The sequence below is a fragment of the Marmota marmota genome, unplaced genomic scaffold (assembly GCF_001458135.2).
Source record: "Marmota marmota marmota unplaced genomic scaffold, marMar, whole genome shotgun sequence".
In the NCBI taxonomy this organism is placed as follows: Eukaryota; Metazoa; Chordata; class Mammalia; order Rodentia; family Sciuridae; genus Marmota; species Marmota marmota.
The window spans coordinates 35,232,125-35,239,464 of record NW_026000211.1 but is presented as its reverse complement, the minus strand read 5'-3'; the positions used below and the strand labels follow the sequence as shown (position 1 = coordinate 35,239,464).

General features: G+C 33.6%; 1 pseudogene; it reads left to right on the top strand.

The window, feature by feature from the left end:
- The first annotated feature begins 5,437 nt into the window (after positions 1-5,437).
- Positions 5,438-6,169, top strand: LOC107142688 (annotated as a pseudogene).
- Positions 6,170-7,340: the final 1,171 nt, after the last annotated feature.

Genomic DNA, 7,340 nt, shown 5'->3' with positions numbered 1-7,340 from the left:
CATGAGGAAAAGATTAACATTAAACAGAGACGAGTGGGGGGAGAGAAAGGGAGAGAGAAGGGAAACTATGGAAATGGAAGGAGACTCTCATTGTTACACAAAATTACATATAAGAGTTTGTGAGGGGAAAGGGGAAAAAAAAAACAAGGGAGAGAATTAAACAACAGCAGATGGGGTAGAGAGGGAAGATGAGAGGGAAGGGGAGGGGGGATAGTAGGGGATAGGAAAGGTAGCAGAATACAACAGTCACTAATATGGTATTATGTAAAAATGTTGATGTGTAACCGATGTGATTCTGCAACTTGTATTTGGGGTAAAAAATGGGAGTTCATAACCCACTTGAATCAAATGTATGGAAGATGATATGTCATGAGCTGTGTAATGTTTTGAACAACCAATAAAAAAAAAAAGAACTATGTAATGTTTTGAACAACTAATAATAAAAAAATAAAGTTGATTTTTAATATTTAAAAAAAAAAAAAAAAGAAGAGCTAAAGCAATCTTAGCAAGAAGAGTGAAGTAGGTGGCATCACTATACCAGATCTTAAACTATACTACAGAGCGATAATAGCAAAAACAGCATGGTATTGGCACCAAAATAGACTGGTAGACCAATGGTACAGAATAAAGGACATAGAGAATAACCCATTATTATTACTAATACACATAATTACAGTTATATTAGACAAAGGCAACAAAAACATACATTGGAGAAAAGATAGCCTCTTCAACAAATGGTTCTGGGAAAACTGGAAATCCATATGCAAGAAAATGAAATTAAACCCCTATGTTTTATATACCTCATCATTTGGGTCCTTAGGATTATGGCTTCTTGATACTTGATATGAGTTATTTTCTTGATTCTAGAAGAATTTTATTAATTTTACAAAGGTTATTTTGGTGCTACATAGTATTTTACTAATGTTAGAGACAGGTTGTCTGCCTTGGAGTTCATGGATATTCCTGTGGATTGTGCTATTAAAAACTTGAAATCGTTAGTTCATAGATTTAATTGAAAATATGTTCCACTTTCAAAAAACCATGAAACTAAGAATGGATACCCAATTCTGATCTCCAATAATAATTGATCTTCCAATAATAATTGGAAAATTTTTATTTCCAACTTTGTATAAAATCTCGAATTTAACCTAGATAGATAACAGAATTTTTCTCAAATTCATTACATCTATTTAATAGGATGATTATCACACACTGCTCAACACAGATTCAGAATCTTATATCTCTATATTTTGACATTGAATAATCAGTATTTAAGTTTGGAGTGTGATATTTGTGCCACGTTATGAAAAGAAAAGAAAATTCATGTATTTGTGTGTGTGTGTATGTGTGTGTGTGTATCTGTATTTGTGTTTTGCATCAAAAAGAAACAGAAATTATGGGAAGACATACAGTTCTTATCCACTTATCCACGGCTCTCATATATAACAGTGGAGTCTGTGTTTAAGATAAACATTAGGGCTTTAAACTCTTTGGTATATCAAAAGGAATCTAAATATATTAAGTATATGACAATTTTGTTGTTTCAATTAAAAGTATTTCATCACATTTTAAAGGTTATCTAACATAATTCAGGTTGTTTTGAAGTTTGAAAGAGATATGTCTTGTACAAAGACATAAATATTTGAAAGTATTATGAGAGTTATGTAGCTATATTCCAAAATTCATGAGTATAATCTAAAAGTGCCATAAAATAGTAAGAAACAAACTTGAGAATGAATCTATTATTAACCAGAAAAAGAGTAAAATTCATGCACCTGGGTGCCCTTAAATTAGTCCCAGAAGTGTTCAAAGTAATAGAACTGTTTTCCACTTATTTCTATATTAGTAAACAGGAAGTGATCCTGCATTGTTATATGATTGTGAAATAACAAGGCTAGCAGTTTTAGAAAACCAAAGAATTATTTTTTCCAAGAAAGTTGATTCTTTAGAAAACTAGCATAATACAAAAATTGAGAGAAAATTAAAAATTTCAGAGCTTATATATTGCAATAATAATAATAATAATTCATAAAAAACATATCACAAATATCTTCCTCTAGTATATAATTTGTATGCACATTGTTAGCTTTAAGGCAATGCAAGATGTTTCATCTTTTATAATTAGGACTAAGCATTTATTATTTCCTTTCCCAATAACACAGACATATTCTGTTTTATTTTTATAATTTTTTTCTTTCAAATGCTAGCCTTGGAAAGAGAAAAATGGTATTAATGGCAATACTAGAAAGTAATTACCTAAATAGAGTTACAACACATAATTAAAAGGCAAGAAAATACAATAAAAATCCATTATATAAAATATAATTGAAAATAAATAATTTTCTAATATTACTTTAGAATTTTTGCAAGTTATTTTTTAATTTTCAGTGAGTTTGTTTCCCCTAGAGTTGCACAAATACAGGCTTTGGAGGAAAAAAATATAGGCAGAAATAATAAATTACAAATATGTTTTAATTTAGGTATAAAATCAAACAAAAAATCCATTTGTTTAAAAAAATAAAACACTATATTCAGGAGTAAATAATAAGTCCTTAATGAAAGGCATTACATATCCAGATATTGTCTGTGAATATGTAAACATGGTTTAGTGAACTACCATAACCTTATTGTTAGCCCTACAAAAATAAAAGCAATTAGCAATAATAATAATAATAGTTCATGAAAAACATAATTTTTATGAAATTGGTTAACACATGAAATCATCTCATTGAAATATACATGCAAGGGCTTGCATATTTGAATGAAATTATATGCAAATAATAAAAGCCAGAAGCCAAAAAGAGAAGAAAATCAAGCATGACTTCAAACTCAAAAACTCATATATAAGTACTATATATGTTTATTGCAAATTAGGTTTTTAAAATTTATAGTATTGATCAACTCCAAAGTCAGATTATACTTTTCCTACACAGGGAGTTAGAGGAGTAAAATCAAGGTGATATTACTCTGCTCTACTTGCAAAATGCTGAATTTTTCACTGCATAATTTGAAATGCATACAACATGCCATAGTCATAAAAATAGTGTAGTCAAACTGATACCAAATCACACCAAAGTTCAGTACTTTGAGGCTATAATAATTTACTTTTTTACACATCTACTTGTACAAACAACAGATAAAAATCAAAGAAATAAGTGTTTCTTTGAAAATATAAAAGTAACATAGTTAGATATAGAACAATGAAGAAAAATAAGAAAGAAAACACAATTTAAAACTATGCACAATTAAAGAAAGTTCAGATTGTTGAGCAATGACTCAACATTAAAAGCAAATAATATGTCTTATTTACAAAAAATAGATCTTGACATGACAAAAATTGACAAATATTTTAGAGACATAAATTTCCAAAACTATCATAAAAAGAAACAAAATGCCAAATTGCCTTATATTTATTAGAAACTTAATTTTATTTGCAAAGCATCCTGCAAAAATGTAAACAACAACAACAACAAAAAAAAACCTCTTCAAAAACAACAAACATTAATAATAAGAAGAAAATGGAATAAAAAAGTTCAGGAGAAAGAAAAATGTTCAGGCCAGGCGCGGTGGCCCATGCCTGTAAACCCAGAGGCTTGAGAGACTGAGGCAGGAGGAGGCCTGCAAAAGTGAGGCCCTAAGCAACTCTGTGAGACCCTGTCTTCAAATAAAATACAAAATAGGGCTGGGGATGTGGCTCAGTGGACAAGTGCCCCTGAGTTTAATCCCCAGTACCCCTCCCCCCCCAAAAAAAAGAAAAGAAAAATGTTCAGAAAAAAATGCTAGTAATGTCTATATCTCACATTTGAGTTTTATCCAGAATTGATGCTGATAAAATTTTTTACTATTCAATAGAACATGCCAAACTATTTCACATATAATTAATAAATTATTTAAAAAATATACTTAAAAGACAGTTATTACTAGGCTTCTCAAGTTTTTAATCCATTTTAAACTAGAATATATACAGCTATTATCCCATACCTGTCTCACCATTGTATGAGACATGCATTAGGCAAATATATCTTATTTCTTAATTTCACAGGTCCAAAGATAGAATCTGTGGCCCATGAACTGAATTAAAATTTATTTACTAAAATCTTATCTGTACCTTGCACATGTGATGATGAATTTGACAAGATCATGGTGTTGAAAAGATGAGATGAGAAGATGAAATTTAACTTTAGATGGGACTTGTTAAAAATTTTTTGTTTAGTTCTTGATGAAGCTTTATTTTTAATTTAATTCATGTATATGGGGCCTCATTCGTGCTATGCAAGTGGTCTACCACTGAGCTACAACTCAACCTTAAATGGAACTATTGATGGTGATTTTATGAGACGACATTTTAGTGAATTTGGGAAAGGGTATTTTGCAGTTCAGAAAGAAGTGAATCGTTGGGGGCCAGAAGATGATGGTGGTAAAAACATTCAGATGAATCCCAACATCCCTTTCTCTTAATGTGCATGTCTGATTTCAACTCTTTCCCTTTAATTTTAACAGTACTACTGAACATGATGAAATATCATTCTTACAATTCTTGCATTGAATATTTTTTCTTTTTCAAGGTATAACTAATGGATGGTGGGGTCAAGAAGCAGAGAAAGATGGGTGAAAAGCGCTCAGGAAGAACACCCATCCCCAGTGACATGTCTCCTCTAGACATGCCCCATCTCTGTGCAGTCACCACCAAACCAGTCCATTCAAACTGGGATGGACTGACTAGGTTATAACTCTCATAATGTAATGTTTTTCACCTCTGAATATTTTTGTATTAACAGGAGCTTTTAGTTAAAGCTTATATTTGAACCATAACATTAGGATTGTCCTACCACAAAGTTAGGATGATGTGATGTGAAGGGCATGCTTCATTGCTAAATCTTAGATGAAAGAGACAACACAGTTAAGAAATTGAACAACTTCTGAGTTGAGATCCTATGGCAGAAAGGCATTTTTGCCTACAGTAGGCAGTCTGAGACTGGAGAAAATAAAATTCCAAATTGGTAGACTACAGTATAGGAGCACTTTCAAATAGCACTTTATTCTTAGTGGTCAAAATGATTTCTGATTGATAGTCTGGGATCAAGATTTCTCTGGGTAGTGATGACCATTAAACCTCTTAAAACTTCCACTTATTACTCCTCCTCTCAACTCTAGCTTTCCTGTTTCTTTCTGCTTTCCATTTTATTTGTGAGAAAGATAAATAACAAATCAAAAAATAAATGAAAGATTCCTTAAATGATAATTATGTATGAAAATTATGGTACATAATTTATCTATAGAGAGAATGTTCTCATATATATGTTCCCCTAAATGTTCTGAAACTTCAATGAATCAGAAAAAGACAATTAGGGAGAACAGAGGTTTCTATGATCAAGTAAACATAGAGTTGGTCCTCTCTTCCCCACCTGGTGGAAGTGCACAGGTGCAGTAAACACAGATGGCAGAGGAAGAGCAAAGAAAAAAGATCCATTTGTTTCTAGCAAATCTCCTGAAAAAAGAAGGCTGCTTATCAGGCTCTCAAAGCTACCCAGGCCAACCAGGCACTTTGGGCGAAAAAGAAGAGTAAAGGGAAAGAGTACAGATATAAGCGACTGAAATCATTTCAGCATGATTCCTGGCAGCAGAAACATAACAAAGCGTGCCCCAGATGACTAGAAGTGAAACTGTGTGCTCTGGAAATGCCTGATAAACATTCCTTGGCCTTTGTTGTATTCATCCAAAGGACTGATGGGGTGAGTTTACTGGACCATTGTAAGACTTCCTCTGAAGAAAATATTTAGTGGTGTTTTTGTTAATATCTCCCCTCAAAGCCTAAAACTGCTATGGATAGTAGAATCTTATGTGACCTGGGGATTTCTAAATCTGAAGTTGGTCCGGTAACTTGTCTTGAAATGCGGACAAGCCAAGATCAAGAATAAGACATCCCCCAGACAGACAACACAGTGATTGAGGAATACCTCGGGAGGTTTGCTGTCATTTGCCTGGAAGACCTCATTCTTGAAATTGCCTTCCAGGGAAAGTATTTCCAGGAGATCACTAGGTTCTTGTGCGCTTCCCACTTCTCTGTGGCCTGTCATGCTACCAAAAATAGAGTGGACTTCCTCGAGGAGATGGGTTCACCTGGCTATCAGGTGAATGTATCAATCAGCTCATCTGCCAGCTGAACTAAACCTAGAGTATCTGAAAGTAGTGTGTTGGAAGCATGTGTATTTGTTTGATGGAATTGTTACCAAGTATCTTCAGAGATAATTTCTTGCCTTAAGAAACTGGAAGAAATGGATTGGGGAAGAGACGGTAGGTTAATATCATGGCAGGCACCTCCCATGACAGCCCAGTTCCAAGGAAAATTCTATTGTTTTCCACACTGACCACCTCTGCCTCTGAAATCAACATGGAGGAAGGAGTGCTGCTTTGTCACATCTTCTATCCTGAGGTTTAATGTTGGTGAATGAATAACATATATATATATATTTCCCTAAGGAATGGACCAAGTCCAGGAGAATACTTGAATCTAGAGTTCCTGACAGCCTTGTTTTAAAAAGACTTGAAATACTTAGGAAGAGGAGCACAAAAATCAATTTATCATTTATTTGTCTGTTGTGAGTGTGTGTTCCACCTTTTGAGTGACAGCTTTGTGAACTCTCAGACTTGCTTTGGCTTTTAAGTGTATCTGAGGGCTTCTCTATCCTATCCTGCAACAGACTCAAGTTTGTTTTACTAGCTCAGAATTTGAAAAAAGGAAGACCCCTTCACCCTGAACACAGAAATATACTCAAAATTTTGCTTGGAATTTCAGGGTGTCCATAGACCCTTCTCTTTTAGGACCTATACATATTCTCTGAAAAAGTCTTGTTCTTATCAGCATTTGGTCATCCAGGCCATTATCCTACTAGTCTTTGGTTCTGTGCCCTGTAGAAGACCAAAGTTTACCTGGCCAGTTGTTTTTCTATTAAGAACATAGTGCCAGGCCAGGTGTGGTGACACATGCCTGTAATCTCAACAGCTCAAGAGGCTGAGGCAGGAGGATGGCATATTCGAGGCTATCCTCAGCAATTTAGCAATACTCTGTCTCAAAAAAAAAAAAAAATCCTATATTGGAATGTAGCCCAGTAGTAAAGCATTTAGGTTAAATCCTGAGTGCAAGAAAAAAAATATAGTGATGGATTATTCATTTTCTGCACCATCTGTAACTGCATTGCTGAGCATTTCTCCCTCTGGAATTCAGGATAAAATTTCCAGATTTCCCTGATCAGCCTTCTCTTTAAAATCCACATTATGAAGAAGGGAACCATTTTCTTGTTTTGGCATGGATGAAATTAGCACTATTTGACTTTTTAGGA